Source organism: Heterocephalus glaber, unplaced genomic scaffold (assembly GCF_053883595.1).
Source record: "Heterocephalus glaber isolate CG9 unplaced genomic scaffold, H.glaber_assembly_v1.0 deba00001457, whole genome shotgun sequence".
Classification (NCBI taxonomy): Eukaryota; Metazoa; Chordata; class Mammalia; order Rodentia; family Bathyergidae; genus Heterocephalus; species Heterocephalus glaber.
In genome coordinates, this window is record NW_028258305.1 from 14,522,708 (window position 1) to 14,542,429 (window position 19,722).

The following is a 19,722-nucleotide window of genomic DNA, read 5'->3' on the forward strand; positions in this document are numbered from 1 at the left end:
TAACATCTGTTGTATTTCCTTCTTTTTCTTTGTATATATTTTTGCGTTGTTGAGGTCTTACCATATATGTAAAATCTTACGTTCTGCTTTTTCCCCTTATGTTAAAAACTTTCCAAGTAATTGGAAGGTCTTCCATAATACTAATCATGTGTTTATTATACTAATAAGTAATATTTATGTATTTTCCAAGTACAGTATTAGTTTAATCACTTCACATTAATGTACTTAATCCACACAATAACTATATGGTCTATACTATGATTATCCATCTCACAGATCAGGTAACACAGAGCAGTGTTACTGATTTACCCAAAGTGAGTCCATGCTGGAGTCCGGGTTTAGACCTAGGCAGCATGGGTCTGAACCTGTACTTTCAACACTGTGCCACCTCCACAATATTCCATTTTCTAACTTACCAATGTGGACATTCAGGTTATTACCAACATATTTTACTGTAATGTTATAATGGACATCTTTATAGGCGTCTGAAACACTACTTTATCTAAACCTATTCAGAAAAGCAAAACTCATCATTCTGACAAGTTCCATTTATTTTCTTCCAGCTGACAACAGCTGTAGAAACATCTAAAACAGCTAGTATTTCATAAACCAACTCATTATTCCACCTACTAGTGGAATCACTTCCATGTGGTCCTTACCTGTCCATGTCACTGCCATCTGCAGCATATTTTGGTAATATTTCCATCTGCCTTCTCACTTTAGAGCCACCTAAAACCCAGATCTGTTCTGTACAATCCCTAACATATATAAGCAAATTCCATAAATTTCTGTGTCTGGAATATATTAAATGCTAAGCTTATTTGTTCCTAACCTTATAAGCTTGTGCCAATGCAGAGCATACAGACACCAAGGAGACAGAAAACATCCAGTGTGCATGTGTAAAATTAAAAATGAACTTTTTCTAATTCAGACAATAACTCAGAAAAGGGCTCTTCAAATATTTAATTTTTTGGCTCAAAAACGTAAAAAGTAAAGAGTCAAACTCTCTTACAAGGTTATCAACGGATGGTCTGAACTCAAAATTATTCTAAATACAGTTTCACAAGAGCAGATCGGATAATGGAATATTTAAATAAAAAAGGAAATTGTACCTTGTAGTTCATATCTCCTGAACTCCATTTACCAGATACAACATCTAAAGATATGTTGAGAGAGAGAGAGAGAGAGCAAGAGCTCATGTGTAAAAGGAAAAGGCAATAAACAAAAATTTTCAAAATGCATGTCATAGGCTCAATAAAGAAAATTTTCAACATGTCAATAATACCATAGAGAATTCATTTGCAAGCTAAAAATGAAAAAAAAAATCAGTACATCTGAAGAAGTTTCCACATGTTCTCTACAAGCTATTTTTCCATGTGGTAAGAACAAAATATGGTGAGAGGGTTGTTTGTGATACTGGTAATCAAATCCAGAAATCACTGAGCTACATCACCAGCCAGGCCCTTTTTATTTTTTAAGACAGGTCTTCTAAGTTAAATTGCCCATGCTGGCCTCAAACTTGGGATCCTCCTGCCTTAGCCTCCTGAGGATTTGCCAGATTTGCCTGGATTATATCCTCCTCAGGATTTGCCTGAGGATTATAGGCATACCTAAAATAACTTCAACTCTATTAAACAAAGACAAAATAATTACAAATAATAAATTTCTGTATAAAGCACTTACACAGAGCCAGAAATAATGTTTCTATAAAAGAAAGTGGATCTCTATAATATAAGATACTGAAAGTGACATAGCAAAATTCAGGACTCATTAAAAATAAGAAAATGATATAGAAAAAATAGAGCAGTTTGCCTGATACTCTAAAGAGCTATACAATCACTGCGATTAGTCTAAATTTAAATTTCTAACAGACTTTAAATTACAGGATAATTACAAATCTGTTAATGTATCTTTTAGATTTTAAGACATCTTAATAAGAACTTGGTTCATATTGAAGCCACTCAAAGTTCACTCACTGTCTTTATATAATATTTAACATATAAGTCCTCTGTTCTTATTTGATTTCCACTCATTAATCCAAATACTGCTTTTTTTTTTAACATTTCATCTTCCAAGCACCCAAACTAACTGGCTGTTTGGATTACTTCTGAAGGAGGTCCCCACCTCCACAGCTACCTTTCTAACTCTGATCCACCTGTTCAGAACCAATCCCAAAGACTGACCCTTACCTTGCTTAGTTTTTACCGATCTGACTTAAAATGTACTGCAGGGCCGGGGATTTAACTCAGTGTTGCCACCTGTCTCACAAGCACAAGGTCCAGAGTTCCATCAACAATGAACACAGTAATAAATCAAAGACATGAATAAGCTAAGATTCCACAGGACAGTAGCCAATGCCTTATTCTGTTGCTATGTTTCCATATTCAAACATCAATAATTCATGTCTAGATGCCTATCAAACATAATATACATGACTTTTTGTTTTAAATCTTCAGAACCTCATTTTATTCAAAACCACAAGTAAAGTTTGGGTTAATGCATTACTGATTAGTGCAGTAAAACCATGCAAAGTAAGATGTTATAGAATCATGTGTCTAAATATCGTTATAAGAAAAAAAAATCATTTAACACAAAAAATAAACATTGTTAAAATAAAAAGGAAAGCAATCATCTCTATTTCCTGGTAAGACATTTAGAGGGGCAATTTTGCTCAAGTGAAACGACAAGTTGCAAGGCATTTTGTTAATCTGCAGTTATTTAAAGGCAGGCCAAGACTGCATTACTGCTTGTCACACAGCTTGTTCCCAATCTCTTGGCAATTCTCCAACACATTCCAACTTTTTATGCACAGCCTCACTGGAATCACATCCCACTTATCTCTTATCTCTAAAGTCATATCAAATAAGATGGTACCACATTACACAACCAACCTTCCATTTCTTCCCATTAGGTCACTTTGCACAATGCCTGACTTAAAAAAAAAAAAAAATCAAACCACCATCTGTGTAGATGGAGCCTAGTCCAAAAGATCCAACTCATACTGGTACTCAAAACATGTACCAGAATATTACTCTGAGGAGAAATACTGTGTCTTACTCCCCAAAGGTTAAGCATTCACCAACCAAGGAAGAAATGATGGGGAAGAAAAAAGCAAGGTCAAATTGCAAGGAAAAGGGACACCTGGACTGCAGATCCTAAACCCTAGTCAGGTCACCACTCCACTGCTTGCATTTTAAAGCACATTATGTATTAATCAGTTGTATTTTAAAGAATTCCAGTATATAATGAGCTCTATTAACCCCATGAAAAGAACAATTTAACACAGCAATACATCTTCTAAAAGTCAGAGTACTCCCTAATTGTTAATATTTGGCCAAAAAAGAGAGACCATCTTCAAAAATAACATGGAATGGTTGGCTAACCAAATGCTATTACATTCCATTCTTACTAAAAACCATATTTAATTAGCACATTTGAGCCTCATGCTCTGCACAGCTGTCCAACATTCCAGTGACAGGCTAGTTATTCATATACACTTTACATTAAATATCTAGTTACTTTAAAAGTAGAAAAGATTCCCAGTATGACAGTTCTCAAGTATGATACACTGAAGTTACAGTTATTTCAAATGAACAAAAGTTTGCTTTAACAAGAGGGTAACCTAATGGAAAGATATACTACAATTAAGAATTTTAAAGTGCATACAAATATACACTAAGAAAATAATTCTTCACAGCCAGAAAAATACAAATAAAAAATTCAACAGACAAAAATAATCTTCCTTCTGACAGACAATAAATTAGCTTGCTCTCTAAACTTTTACCCTTTAAAAATCAAGTGAGATTTTTTAGAAATAGGATGAAAGCTAATGTTATTCATGCTAAGAACATACAACTCAAAAGCCAAACAAGCCTTTCAAGTTGAGAAATCATCCTGATCATCAGGGAAACTCAAGAATTTCTTTAGCAATAGACACTGATTTAAAAATAAGCAAGCAAGCAAGCAAGCAAAACCCCTACCTTTAAAACAAAGAATAAAAGAGGTGGTATGCTGATTCCTTTTCTTCCCAAATGACACACAATCTCTTTGCTCCAGGACCAAGGCACTTCCTCAGCTCCACCCCAGAAGATAAGGCGGGAATTTGAGGGCAGCTGGCAGCACAGAGTTGTCAACCATCTGTGAGAAGGACCAGGCCCTCTCAGAAAAGTCACCTGACTCACACGTCTGACAACTCAACTCCAAAACTAATGACAGGTGTTCTCAACCAGTGAGAGGTCCAGTTAAGGCCACATTCCAGCCCTCTGCCCTCCTCTAACCCAGGCCATCAGGACCCTATGGGTACTGCCTGGGCTCACTGCCACACCAAGTGGCAAGACCTAACATTTAGAACTGTGTGGAGGTCAGGTTAAGGTCTCTATTCTAGGCTTTAGACCTCTCCAACACAAGAGCCATCAAGCATTTCCCTAGATGGATTTCTACCACCTGCAAAGAGAATGATTCTCATCAGATTGAGAGTTTATGAAAAAATCCTATTTGGAGAAAGGAAGCCCACCTAGTTCAGCACTGCTCCATCGTCCAGCCTAGCTCAGATTTTCTCTCTAAATTAGTGAAGGAGACACGACTGCCCTTTAGTGTTTAAACCAAAAAGATGGTCACCTATTTTTCTCAAAGTTTACCATCCCAAACAACACCAACAACCACCCCAGAGTGCCTAATGGAAATTGCTGGAAATGTCTTTCTTTCTTTTCCAATTAAAAGTATTTCTGCCCTCTTCCCTCCCACTTCTCTCCTCTCAGCATGAGGGAAAGCATTTTAGTATCTTCCTCAGAAAGGGGCAACAAAGAAGGGCCTGCCCATCACCTGCAATTTATCTGATGTACTAGGAATTCAAGAACCAGCTTGTATAATCAAATATGTATACTGCTTTTTCTTCTTGAAATAAATCCTAGATCCAAAGGTAGAATTTTAGCAAATCCAGCTAATACAAAAAGTGGAGCTCTAATTTATGCTTTCAACAGCTACAACCAAACCCAACTCAGTAAAATGTATTACACTGAAAACCAAGATCAGCATAACCCCGGTCCATTCTGCCTGAACACATTACAGGGTAGTTGTTTCAAAGATTCTGAAATCCGAAAACAAAAGTAAAATGAGAGATTGTTCAGAGCATATGGAGATATCTCTCAAGAGAATTGATGTAACTCTCATGGGAATTCTTTCCAAAACAAAACAAAGCTCACATTATCTAATGAGAACTTAATTTTTGGTATTTTTCCACTGAAAAATAATTTTATTCAGGGAAGAGAAATATCTATAATAAATAGGTATCAGAGTCTCTGTTTCTTCACTATTTTTAACACCCCACTAAAATAGCTCAGTGTATCACATGGTATTCAGACACAGTTATGACTGGTAACCAGTTTATGTTTTGCCATGCTACTTGTGTAAAGTGGAAGAATGATAAACATCATCATGTGATTACACAGACTGTCAAAACCTTATACATTTTGGCTAAGATTTGAGAACTGGCCCTTATTATATATTGGTGAAATAAGAAATGCACAGAGAAATAAAAGGTTTAAAGGATAAACACAAAAATATTAACTGCCTGTTTCTGGGGATGTGGATACCTAGTGATTTTACTTTCTTCTTTGTGGTCATCTTTATTTTCCATACAAACTACAAATAAACACCTATATTTTGAATAAAAAGTAGATTTTAAAAAATACTTTCTGTACTTTTGTTACAATGATTTTATGCTAGTTCATATCTTTCTGAAGGTGTATATTCCTTATAAACCATTCAGAAAAAACTCACTGTATGAATTAGCAGTCACTTAAAATTTCAAGGATCCTAAGGGGGTTAAAAAAAAATGAGTACAGTATTTTAACCTTTAAGACTACTGCAACTCATTGTAGAAGCTCTCCTTTGCTTCACAGGTTAAAAACACAATGGAAAATGTTTCAACACCACAAAGCAAAATAAGCATTGTTTTAAGAAAGAATCTGGTTTCCCTTCCCTCTAAGTAAATAAGAGAGAAAACACGTGCATGCACACACAAACACACACACTCACACACACACAGCAGCTTTATCTCAACCCCAGGAGTCTGTACAGCTGGTAAAGAATGTTCCAGAAAAATGTGCAGCCCTTGAACACTCAGATTTGGCCTTGAGGCAAACATACTAAAACAAAAATTATCTTAGGAAGAGCCACCCAAGAGGGTAGGGAAACAAGAAGAAGCTTTATCCAGAGCCAAATCTATAGGCATTAGAGGCCAATGTCCTGGACAGTTTTTGTCAGGCTCTCTTTTGACCCATTTCCTATTATCTTTTCCCACATTCCATGACAGTAAAGAAATGCTGAGGCTCTAACAAAATGCACATTTAAAAATCTTTTATTTAGAAAATTATTTTTAAAATTTTGGTGTTATTTACACCTTCTCCCCACTCACCCCTCAGTACTAAGGGTTGAATCCAGGGTTTTCACACTGAGCTACATTCCCCAGCCCTTTTTTATTTTTTATTTTCAGTAAGTCACTAAATTGCCCTGGCTGGGCTCGAATTTATAATCCTCCTGCATTAGCCTTCCAGAGTGCTGGGATTACAGGTCACATGCCCCCATGCCTGATTTACACATTCATTATTAATACAACTTTTTAAAAGTTCTGGCTGATTATTCATCTTACTTATTTATCCTGCTAAAATGAGGTTTGCTGTGAAGAATTACAATTTTTTTTTTTTGGGTACTGAGGAACGAACTGAGGACCTTACACTTTCAAGGCAGGTGGTGGAACCACTGAGCTAAATCCCCAGCCCATGAAGAATTAGGATTTTTTTGATAAAGAGCATAAGTTTATGAAGTATTCCTCAATATCTGGAAAATATAGGGAAATAAAACATAGAGGTGGAAAGCTTCTGCTGTTCTATCAACTACCTATTGTTAATAGGCTCATAAACATTTTAAGTATATTTAATTGTATAAAATATACACTGAACATATATACTTCAAAAAATATACTTCATTATATTTATATATCATTCTAAATTTCATCCTAGTGAATCCACTGGCTAAAAATCTATAGTTATGTCCTAACATAATTTTACTTCCTAACTAGTTGCTTTAAACTTTTCCATTAAAAATTAAGAAGAGGACTCTAGATTCTAGAGCACAAATATCCTATGATTCTAAAAACCATTCAGCTATTCAATCTCACAGTAATAAGTGGAAACATGAAGCCAGGTGTAGTGGCACATGCCTGTAATACCAGCCCTGGAGAGGCTGAGGCAGGCAGATTGAGTTCAAGGCCAGTCTGGGATATGGGATACACAATGAGGCTCTGTCTCAAAAACCAAAACAAGGGTCAATTTTAAAGGAAGCTTGAATCTTCTTTTTTTCTCTTTTTCTCACAGTGCTGGGGACTGAACCCAGGGCCTCACACATGCAAGCATTCCATCACTGCGCTATATGCCCAGACCAGTGTCTTACTTTCATATCTCGAAGCACAATCAGTCCTTGAAACCCTCCTGAAACAATTATTTAGTTAAGTACACAATTCATGGAAGTAAACAAGTTAAATTTTGTAAGCTGCATTTTAAGTAGTACCAATACAGCTGGATCATAAAACAGAAAGTATTATTCCCTCCTAAACGTCAAGAGGACAACTTGACTCACTTGTGGGATTCACCTTCAAAATATTGTCTCTATAAAATTCTCCATTGCAAAGTCATAAAATAATCCTTCCTCCACCATAAGGGCAGAGATTAACTCACAGACACCTACACAAAAGATATACATAACATATGCTATGATATATATACAAAAACAATGCGATGTTCTATAACGTGTTACAACGTACATTAAGAATTTCTTTTCATACATAAATAATTATTAAAATTAATTCCTCTCAATCTTAGCCCATTCCCAAATGCTAAGAAACCATTCGTTGAAAATCAGTCTAAATCTAGAGTAACTTTATTTTATTTATTGATTATTTTAGGGGGTTCTTTTGAGACAGGGTCTCATTACGTAGTTCACGCTGGCCTCGAACTCACTGTGTGGCCCAAGCTGGCCTCAAACTTGCAGCCATCCTCCTGCCTCAGCCTCTCAAGTGCTGGGATGAAGGGGTGGGCCACCGCACCCAGCCACAGTACAGTAATTTTTATTGGAGTTTTATACATTTCTGACCAATTCCAACAAAACATAATGGTCTGATGGTTACAAAATTAGCTCTATCGGCCCTGTTTGGGCTTCCACAAGTGAGACCATGCATGTCAACACAATTCCAGGGCTCATTACACAAGTGTGCAGACCGAAAATACTGAAGAACCCTAGCCCCTAATTTTCAAGCTGACCCAGGCTGGTGTAGACAATCAAATTAGCATTCCAAAACACCTGGATGCTCTACTTTATCTCAGATCTATACCCTGAGGATGCTAACTTACTCATTTTACCACGCTTTTAAAGGAGTGCAGAGGACAGAAATAACAATCTTTTGTAATTTTAAACCATTCCTTAATAATGATATGCAATTAGCCAGATTTGCTTTTTTCTTTCCTTTTCCAAGAATTAAAGTGTTGACTTTTTTTTTTAATGAAAAAGTTCCGCCATAGCGGTGCATGCCTGTGGTCCCAGCTGCTGGGGAAGCCAAGATAAGAGAGCTTGAGCACACAACTTTGAGCCAGCCTAGGCAATACAGAGAAACCCTTCTCTAAACAAACAAAAATAAGGAAAGAAGAAAGGGAGGGAGGAGGAAAGGAGGGAAGGAGGGAGGGAAATTTTTAGAAAATTTAGTCCTTGAACTGTGCACCTTGGTGCACACCTGTGGTCCCAGCTACTTGGGAGGCTGAGGCTGGAGGATCAAGAGTTGGAAGCCAGCCCTGGGCAACACAGCAAGACCCTGACTCAAAAATCCTCATGATCAGCTATTATGCTGTTTATTGCACCCTTTTCTATGTGTGAAATATTTTAAAACTCAAAATAAAAAACATTAAGTCATAGGAATTTCCTTTCAGGAAATCTCCCATCAACCCATCATCCAAGGCAAATCATTAGCATTTTTATGTTTTTCCTTCCAGCCACTTAATATAACTGGAGTTATACAATGAACATCATGTGGTTAATATTTTCCTATTTCAGAAATATTCTTTATAACCATTACTTTAAGAACACACTGAATTCCACCCTATGGCTGTGCTATAATTTATTTAATTATGCCCCACTAGAAAACATTTTTGCTGGTTCATGATTAATGTTGTTTAAAAAACCCCAAAAAACCTTGTTTAAAAACCTCTGTCCTTTGAAAAAATTATTTTTTTAGGTTCAAGAGCTACATGTGGGATTTCAATCCAAAATGTATAAACATTTTTATTTTGTTTTTTGAGACAGGGTCTCGCTATGTAGTTCAGACTGGCCTTGAACTCACTATGTAGCCCAGGCTGGCTTCAAACTTGCAGTCCTCCTGCCTCAGCCTCCAGAGTGGGATTACAGGTGTGTGCCACCATGCCTGGCTCAAAATGTATAAAACTTTAAGGCTTCTGTGATATATATATATATTTTCCCATAAATTTGTATTAATCCAAATACCCTCCCCCAACAGGTGACGCAAAGTTCCTATATCAACAGCCCAAAGAGCACTATCTACCAATTTAAGTAGAAATACTAATTTATTGCTTTAATATGTGCTTCATATACTAGTGAATTTGAAAAACTTCATATAATTATTGGTCTTCTTGACTTCTTTTATAAACTCTGTTCATATTCTTTCCCTAGATACTATGGTTTCAATGTTTTGTTTATTTAAAAAGTATGTATCAATCAAGTTTGCTTTCCTATTATTTTGACATGACACATAGGAACAAGTTTACTATTAGACTGAACCTGATAATACTTATCTAAATACCATTTGTTTATTGGAACGTATCTTTTCTGAACACACCAAATAACTTATTTGAAAGACAGCATAAAAGTGAGAGAAACTAAGCAAAAATTCCGTATTTTATAATCATTAAAATCTACTATGATGGGTACTGGATCTTCTGATTCAGCTTTAATAATCCTATTTGCTGGGTCCTGTCATCACCACCATTTTACAAATGGAGAGGCTGAGGCACAAGGTCATTTATCATATGAGTGAAGTGACCAGGCTGTGTGACTGGAAAGCAAGGAACTTGGGACCCCTTAAACCCAAAGACCTCCATCACCCTGCACAGGTCTGACCTGTCTCCAGCTTTCGAGGGCTCTGCTCCCAAGCCTCAAACTTAACACGTTTAAAGTGAAACTGATTTTCTTCCCAAACACTCACTCACACCGCTGGTTTGTCTATTACTGTTGTCATTACCACCACATTCTTCGTCATCATTTGAATTTGAAACTTTTATCACCTTCACTAACTGAACCCATCTCCCATTTATTCACCCTATAAATAGTTAGCACAGGATTGGACTGTGACACCTTTTTCCCATCTCTCCCCTTCCTTTAATTCACTGGGCCACCACTGTAACTCGTTCCCTCAAACTTCTGGTCCCCACAATCATCTCTCTCCTGTATCCCTGCTTCTAGTTTCTTCTTGTCTCACTGTATTCTACACACCATCAATGCACTGAGTTATACAAAGTTTCTTTTTCCTTTTTTTTTCCTTTTCTTTTCTTTTTTTTTTTTTTTTTGATTGCTGGAGATTGAACTCAGGGAGTGCTTAGCTACACTCCCAAGCCCTTTTTCATTTTATTTTGAGATGGGGTCTTGCCCAGGCTGGACTCCAACTTGCAATCCTCCTACCTCAGCCTTCCAAGTAGCTAGGATTACGGGCATGCGCCATCATGCCCACCTTCAAATATTTTTTTAGAAGTGCACTGAGTGCCAGATTAGATGATCAATGGGTAGTTATTGCCTAGAACACTGTGTCAAGAATGTTACTGAGGCTCTATCTCAGCTCCGTGGAAAGATAGTACCATTAATAATTTTTAATGTCTGCCAGATACAGAAGGCAGTTGTACTATGTGCCATGTTGTAACCTCTGCTAAGATTTCATCTAAGTTTTTCATTCTAGTAAATGAAATCTGATTTAGCTCAGTGGTTCCGGTGCCTGCCTCAAAAGTGCAAGGTCCCGAGTTTGATCCCCAGTACCGAAAAAAAAAAAAAAAAAATTAAATGAGACCAGAGTGTTAATGCTTTGCTGAGTTCACACATCTAGTCAATATAAAAAGTATTGTCTTTCCTGTGTATAGTATATAAAATATATTCTGTATACTAGAATACATAGTCCTTGGATTCAGGAACTAATTCTTTTTCAACTTTAAGCCAGCCACACCAATATTACAACTTCAAAACTCAGCAACAGAACGCATCCAATAAATAATTATCAAGTCAAAAATAATACTGCCAAATCATCTGAGTAGCTGCAAATGGAGAACATTAATAGTAAAATTTTTACTGGTAAAAAGAACTATTTATAAAGAAATAAATTATACTACTATCAAGTACTGAAACCTAAATTGATGAAAGGTTTCAGTTTCCAGCAAGTGGTCATTTCAGTCTCTGTTAATATATAAATTCCATTGGTAACACAGCCTTTCAAAAAACAGCAGCTAGAATAAGCTGTTTAATAGCTCCTTTGATATTTTTTTCAAAGCATACCAAAAGGGATTTGTTTGTGGCTCATGCAAAGGGTTAATGTGGTATTCCCAAGGGAAAGGGAAAGACCTGTTATCAACTTAACACCTACTATGTGCCTGCACATTACACTGCTATCTCACAGCAACTGTATGAGAAAGTAATACAGTGTTTTGATTTTTTTTTTTGACAAATTGTAGTCTTGAGAGTAATTAGCCCAAAGCTAGTACCTAACGCTATTAGACACCATTAGGATTAGGACTTAGACCTGCTTGATTTCAAAATCAACATTCTTTCCAAACTAAGGAAGACATTCCTTTAGTAACAAAACCAAAACCCTAAAGGACAAAAAATGACTGACTACTAAAACTACAAACAAATGTTTATCAGAAGAAATCACAAAAAAAATTTCTTAAAAAAGGAGATATAATCTTTAAGACATTAGAAAACAATCTACCTATAGAACTCCTATAAATTGATTAAAAAAAAAGAAAAACAGTGAAATGACATTTGTGAATGGGCATTTCACAAAAGAAAGAAACCAGTGGTCAATAACATAAACAGATATTCAACCTCCATAATCAGAGAAATAGCAAATAAAAAGCACAAGATAACATTCACAAATAGCAAAGATTTTAAAGTTTGGTAAATGAACTATTCAGTGAAGTAGCAGACCTACAACACTTGTACACTATTAATGGAAAAACAACTGGTGCAACCACTTTGGAAAAACAATTTGACAATATATACTACAGGTGACAAATGTGTATAATCTATAAACCAGCAAATTTCATTCCTCACAAAAAGAGAATGTGTGTTTGTCTCCACATGGGTACAAAGAGGCACGAACCAAACCATTCATTACAGCTTTTTTATACCAGTAGGAAACTGGAATCAATCCAAACCATCTACAACATAAGGAATACATAACCTATGGTAGAACACTATATCAGTGAAAATGAATAGACTAAAGCAATACTGTGGATGAATTTGGGGACTATAACGTTAATCTAAAAATGGAAGTCAGAAAAAAATATAAATTTGTTTATGTAAAGTACAAAAGCATAGAAATTTAAATAAAATAATGCTAAACCACAGAAAAGGGAATAAAAAGCACAAAATCCGTGGTGGAGGCTGCTTCAGATTAGAGGATGGTGGGCTCTCAGAATTCTTCCTAAACTAGGCAGTGGCTACACCTGAGTGTCCACTGGTTTATGATTCTTTAACATATATTTTGGGAACATTATTTTGTATCCACTAATTAATAAAAAACAGCTCTAAGAATGGGCCAGAAGGGCAGGATAACATGCCAGAGGAGACCAGAGAACAGAGGGGACTGTGAGCTCAGAGCTTAGCTTCCTGGGCTCTGGCTCTGCTGCCTCAAAGCCAGTGCCTTCTCATCCCAGGGGAGGAGAAATCTTTAGCTATTTTAGAAAAGAATCTAAAACACTGATTAATATAAATAAGCTACAGTAAATAGGACTCTTCTAATTCTGGATTAAAGAAAAAATTTATAAAGTAACTCTGTATTAAACAAATAATTTACAGCAGATGCTTGTTTCTTCCTCATCATTTAGTGATTTAAGAAGAAAATGTGCACCAACATTTCAGCAAAAGAAGAAAGATGTAAGAAGGAAACTTTATATTGAGGCCCTTCAGCTGAAAAAGCAGAGCCAACTTTTTTTTTCATTTAGTTTATTGATCCATTTTAGGTATACAATACAGTTATATTCATCATTGGGATCTTGTACCTTTACATGATGTATCTTGGTTCTTATTTTTTCCCCATTCCCCTGCCCTCCCTTCACCCCCTCCACCCTTCCCTATTTACAAAGACTTCCTTTCTATGTTTTTCCTTTTCTCATATTTTTTCTTTTCCCTTCTTTCCTTTCCCCTTCCCCTCCCACTTCCCCTGCTCCTTTAGACATTTTCTGCCTATTTCACAATATCAATTATACATTTTGATTCTTATTTACAATTTTAGTTTTTCACACCAGAGAAACTATTCGGTATTTACACATGTCCTATTTATTTCACCTAAGGGTATGGCTTTAATGTGCATCCACTTAGCTATAAATGTCTCTAGTTTCTTATTCTTTATGGCTAAGTAGTACTCCATTTTATAAAAACAACCACACCTTCTTTATCCAGTCTCCAGATGATGGGCAATTAGGCTGACAAACGTGGGTGTGCCGCTATAAACATGGGTGTGCATATATCACTGTGGTATGATTCTTTCAATTCTTTTGGGAAGACACCCAGTAGAGGAATAGCTGGGTCAAATGGGACTTCTAATCCTAGTTGTTTGAGGTATTTCCATATTGATTTCCATAGTGGTTGCACCAGTCTGCACTCCCACCAACAATGAAGAAGGTTTCCTTTCTCCCCACAACTCTGCCAGCATTTATTATTGGTTGATTTTATGATAGCAGCCATTCTTTCTGGAGTGAGGTGGAACCTCAGCATTGTTTTCATCTGCATATCTGGAATGGCCAGTGATGTTGAACATTTTTTCATGTTTATTTGCTGTTTTTACTTCTTTGTCTGAGAAATGTCTGTTCATTTCAGATGCCCATTTTTGAACTGGATCTTTGTATTTGGGGGATCTGATTTTTTTTAGTTCTTTATATATTCTAGATAGTAGACCTTTGTCTGAGGAAGAGCTGGTAAAAATTTTTTTCCCCACATTGTAGGTTGTCTCTTAGCTCTGTTGGTTTCTCTTGCAGTGTAGAAGCTTTTTAATAAGATGAGATCCCAGCTGTTGATTCTTTGTGCTAGTTCCCGTGCTACTGAGGATTTGTTCATAAAGTCCTTTCCTATGCCAATGTCTTTGAGTGTTCTACCTAACTTGTCTTCTAGCAAGTTTAGTGTTTCTGTTTTAATATTTAGATCTTTAATCTACTTCCATTTTAGTTTAGTGCATAACGACAGATAAGGGTCTAGTTTTAATCTTTGGCAAGTTGAAATCCAGTTTTTCCAACACCATTTATTAAAGAGGCTCTCTTTCCTCCAGTGAGGATGGTTGGCAGAGCCTACTTTCTTAAAGTAATGTTCATACCAATTACTTGGGGGTCTTATTAAAATGCAGAGGCTAACTGGAGTCTGGAGTGGGGCTTAGTAGTCGGCATGTATAACAGGATCCCAAATACCCCTAGTGTTGCTTCTTTATGAACCTCACTGAGATAGGGAGATTATGAAGATGTCTTCTCCAGAGATGTTTAAAAATAGAAATATGGGTGTATCTAATGGGAATAACTTTGTTTTACTCACCAAAGTAGAAAAGATTGATGATGTCATTCCTACACTAAATAAACGGAATACAGCACAACTGCCACCAGAAAAATCAGAGTACTCAACTACGTCTTTGAAAAGGAAAGGTGTTTTCGGAAAATATAAAGACTGAAAACTATAGGCAGAGCTTTTCTAGAAAGAGGATTAGCACTCTCCTTATGGAAGGATGGGCTGTTTTACAATAGTCCAGCAGAAAAATACCAACATACAATATAAAGAACAATAAATAAAGCCCAATAATAACACAGATGCTGGTCAGGGGCCAATATAATTGAAAGAGCATCATATCACTGTATGTAAAATAAATAAAAATAAAATTTAAAACTTAGACTTTAAGATTATCTCTAAAAATACACTCTTAGCCTAGCACAGCGGCACACCCAGGTATCCCAGCTGCTCAGGAGAATGAGGCATAATGATCACTTCAGCCCAGTTGTTCAAGACCATCCTAGGCAACACAGTAAGATCCCATCTCAAAAAATTAACAAGTAAAAATGTAAAAAAATACTCTTAAAATGAAAAGCCTAAAATTATTTCAACAAAAACCACATCTGTTGATTTCTACTTATGATATCTATCTAGGCTTATTAGTTGTAAAATAATATCAATCCATCTCAAACTAGTATTTTTCACAGGGAAAATCATACTTTCATACATCAAGACAAAGTAATTCGCCTATTCCAGGAAGCTCTGCCAGTACTAGACCTCTGCTTAGGATGTGCCACAAGTGTAGAGTAAGGTCTCACTTGCTCCTACGACATTAGGAGCAGTTGTTACTAATCTCACACAAGAGATACTCCTCACAGAAGGCCTCTAAGTGGAAAGGAAGCAAGACACAGCAGTTCCTTCACTGCCCCAATACTTCTCATTGTCTCAGATGGAGATTTTGGTCACTCTAGGGATGACAAGAATTACAAACTGCTTAACCCAAAAAAGTTTTGCACCTGGTGTCTAAGTCAGAACAGCTAAACTTGTGACATCAACACAGGATACTTCTTATAACACAGTAAATCCGCAATGTCTGGATAATCCATGCAAACATTACTCACTCACAAAAATCTTTATGTGACATAATTTTATACAACCAGAACAACAATGAAGCCTAAATCCCATGAAGTTCCATATTTTAACAACATTCTTCTATTGGAGAAATTCAAAATATGCATATACACCACACAATTTACATGCAGTTCTACTCTGCACTAACTGGCATTAGAGATTTTAAAAATAAGAAAATAAGAGCAGGCATGCCCTTGGCTTTGAAATGCTGACCTTCCCTTCCAGTTAACAGTGAAATTTCCTCTTCCATATACACATTTTAGAACTTGGATGACATCTGAAATATATCCCATTTGCCATCCCACATTGAGTAAGCAAAAAATAGAAATGGCATTTTAAAAGGAGATTTCCTATATACTAATAGAGACTTAAACAAGATAACACTGGAAACCACTTTAGATACCAGCCACAGACTTTGGCGGTTTGCTTTTTCAATCCCCTCCTCTCCCACACCTGCATAAAACAGGTATACAAAAAACACATATAAACATACATAAGCACAGACTATAACTAGCATAATCCTAGACAGGGCTGGAGACCTGAGGAACTGAATCAATAGCAGTCTGAATACTAATTTACCATAATCATGATATTCATTTAAGCAATAATCCTTATTAAAGAATCCAAATATCTAATTGTACTTGACTCTTGGAAAAAGCAAACGATGAAAAATGCAAAAAAGGGTTTATCACCTATCAAAAACATAAATTCCTTTTAAAACAACCTAATGAATGCTAAAATGTTTATAAATCTTCTCAAGGACCTAAGAACTAAAATGTATTCATCATTTAATTTTTAAAAATGGTTTCCTATAAGAAAAAATTATTTTCTTAATATTGATCAAAGACAGATGAGGTACTGTAATGCCACAGCTGTGAGGGTTTAATAAACACCAACTTTTCACAAATGAAATCGGAGCACAACTGGGTTGTGGTTAGATTATGGGTGATCCACAAAAAAGCTTCGACTCCCACACTAAATGCACAATTCCCTCCACACACCACAGGGTCCGTCCCTGCACCCCGTCCCTAAGGCTCCGGTCTCGCTGTCACAGATCAGCCTCGGGTCCCCATCCGCAGCCCTGCTTCCCTGGCCTGCGTTACTATTGCAGGGCGCCCCTCTGGGCGCGCACAGCCAACAGGCAGGGCAGGAGGGGTCACCCTGACCGAGAGGACTCTCTCCCCTCACACCTCGGGAACCTGGTCCTCCAGATGCCACATCCAGCTGCAGCAGCAAGACACGGTAGAAGACGCCCCGGGCGCAGCCAAGGGCAGCCTGAGGCCTGGGTGGGGCCGGGCGGGGGCCGCAGGCGCCGAGTGGCCGTGCCAAGCCCTGCCGGCTAGCAACAGGGGAGTCTGCGAGATTGCTGCATTGTGCTGCATCACGGCGAGGGCACCGCGAGCCATCCATCTTGCCCAAAACGCACATCCCCGCCCAAATACACCCCACCGAATCCATTTTTCTCCTCTGTCGAAGTACTCCCCCCTCGTCGCCTCCCTCCGCCCTCGCCCCACTATCTGCTCTGGCTTGTCTGGAAAAATGGACAACGGTTCGCGTACTATCGCCCCCGTCCCCCCCATCAGAAGGCAGCACCCAGCACCTCTCCAACCACAAAAACAAAGGGAAGGTTCCCCTCAAAAGCCGGCCGCGGGGGTGGAGCGAGGGGTGACGACGTGCGGCTTCCAGCCCACCTCCCCAAGGCAGGCCCCGAGGGGTCCCCGCGCGGAACAAACCTGTTGAAGAGGGTGGCAGGAGCTGAAGGGCGCGCGACCCGCCCAGCCCCGGGAGAGGGGGCGGCGGGGAGGGGGCGGCGAGGGCGAGGGGGGGCGGGGGACGGGGCGCCGCCTCCGGCTCAGCTGCAGAGCGGCCCGGACCACGCCTGGCCGCATCCCCAGCACCGCTACGCGCACAGCCTGGCCCTGTCACCGCCGCCCCCGGCTCTCCCGCCCAGCCAGAGGGAGGGTACCTGAGAATATCCCTTCCTGCCGCCCACAGCGCACCCACCTCCGCGCCAGGGGCCGCAGCGCCCGGTCCGAGCAAGGAGGGATCAGGGGCCGCCCCGCAGCGCCCCAGGACTAAGGAGCGCTGGAGGACCCGGACTCCCGCGCCGCCCCGCCCGGCTCTGCAGCCTCCCCACCCCCACGCGCTCCGCGGGCCCAGGGCAGCGGCGGGCAGCAGTGCCCTTCGGCCCCCGGCCCGCGCCCCTCCTTCCGCCCGTCCGCCGCAGCTGCGGAGCCTGCCCGGGGGCAGCCCGGGTGAGTTGGCACCTTCCGGCTGCGGCCCCTGCCTACCTCCAGGGATGGGGTAGGGGCGCCGGGGTCCCGTCCTCCTCCCGCTCCTCGGCGGCCGGGCGGCCGGGCCGGGAGGCGACTCCGCGGGGCTGTCCGCGGCTGGGGCCGGGGCTCACAGGACGGGATCAGTGAGCGCTGCTGCGCGGGGCTGCGCGCTCGCTCCGGCAGGAGAGGCGGCCGAGGGAGGGACTGGAGGAATCCGCAGCCTGTACGGCAACAGCTGCACTGATTCCGGGGGCTGGGCGGGCGCGCGAGGGGCGGGGAGGAAGGGAGGAGAAAGCGGGCAGGGAGGGGGCGAGGGCGGGGAGAAAGAGCGCGCGGCGCGGCGCGGGCCCCGATTGCGGACGCGCGCGCACGCTCCCTCCCGCACGCCCTCCTCTCTTCTCTCCTCCCACCGCCTGCGCCCAGCTCCAGCCAGCGGCCCCGCTTCAGCCCGTCAGCGCTGGCGCTGCTGGAGCGCTGAGCCTCGCGCGCGTCCCTGCTCGTTCGAGTCGAGCTCTTCCGCTGCGGACACTGGGCGGGGTGGGCACCGCTGCTGCCGGGATCTGAGCAGGACAGTGAGGCTTTGTCCCCGCAGCCAGCGAGGGCCAATTTCACGTGTAATCGGAGGCTAATTCGATTATTGCCATGTAAAAGAGCAGCCTAATATTTTCCGTGACTTGTGCAGCCTATCTTCACCCGCGATGTTGGAGTGTAGGGTGTGGAGAGAGGTTTGGGAACGTCATTTGCGTGGGTGGTTTCAGGTGTGGGTGATGGAGCCTCACAGGTTTCGTCCAGCGTGGAGAAGGATAACGGTGGCCTCTCCATGGGAAACCTTGGGCGGTGGGTGGGGTGGGGTGGGGTGGGGTGGCGGAGTCAGGCTTGTGAGTCTCAGAGGGGTTTATATATCCCTTCCTGAACACGTTTTCACCCTTTCCTTCTGACTACCGACCCTACAAGTGGTTTATCCAACTCCTATCTCTTTCTCCTAAAGCAGGGACTCAACTTTAATCTGAGGCCAGCTGATCTGTCCTAGTCACTGGGCGGGGGTGGGGGGTATTCTCCTCTGGAGGCCCCCCAGACGGCTTGGGAACTTAAGTTCTCCCCTCTCCCCATTCTCTGGAAGCAACACTGGATGTTTCCTAGTGTTTTCGTCGAGTGTTAGCGGCCCCTTCCCTGCAAGCTGCAGCCCCCAGGCTGTGTAGAAATTCTGGAACTAACACTACAGGGGGGCGGGGGGGGGGATGGTGATTCACTATGAGCACGAATAGAAACACTCTTTAGAAAATGTACTGACTTTCCACACGGCACTGGAGGCTTTGAGAAGAAAGGGACCCTTCTTGATTGGAAAAGTCCCTGGGCTTTCTCCCCTAAAGATCTGATCACCTGGATACAAAACAAATACAAAATAGTTAAATAACTTGGATCATGCCTGTATCTGAAATCTACAGAAGCGGGCCTAATGGTATGTATTTTTAAAATGAATGTTGTAAAATTAAATTGTCACAGTAAACTCAAGATGATTCTTCCT

The 19,722-nt window shown here is 40.2% G+C and overlaps 1 protein-coding gene across 5 annotated transcripts in view; it reads right to left on the reverse strand.

The window, feature by feature from the left end:
• Positions 1-18,457, reverse strand: part of Sptbn1 (spectrin beta, non-erythrocytic 1) — a 197,047-nt gene extending 178,590 nt beyond the window's left edge. For 2 of the 5 annotated variants that reach the window (XM_087216385.1, XM_087216386.1), the window contains exon 1: positions 18,213-18,440. The gene's annotated coding sequence lies outside the window, so the exon portion shown is untranslated. Of the gene's footprint in view, positions 1-3,980; positions 4,134-17,925; positions 18,004-18,212 lie in introns of those variants that run through there. The other 3 variants (XM_004867283.4, XM_087216384.1, XM_087216382.1) reach the window with 3 other exon arrangements.
• Positions 18,458-19,722: the final 1,265 nt, after the last annotated feature.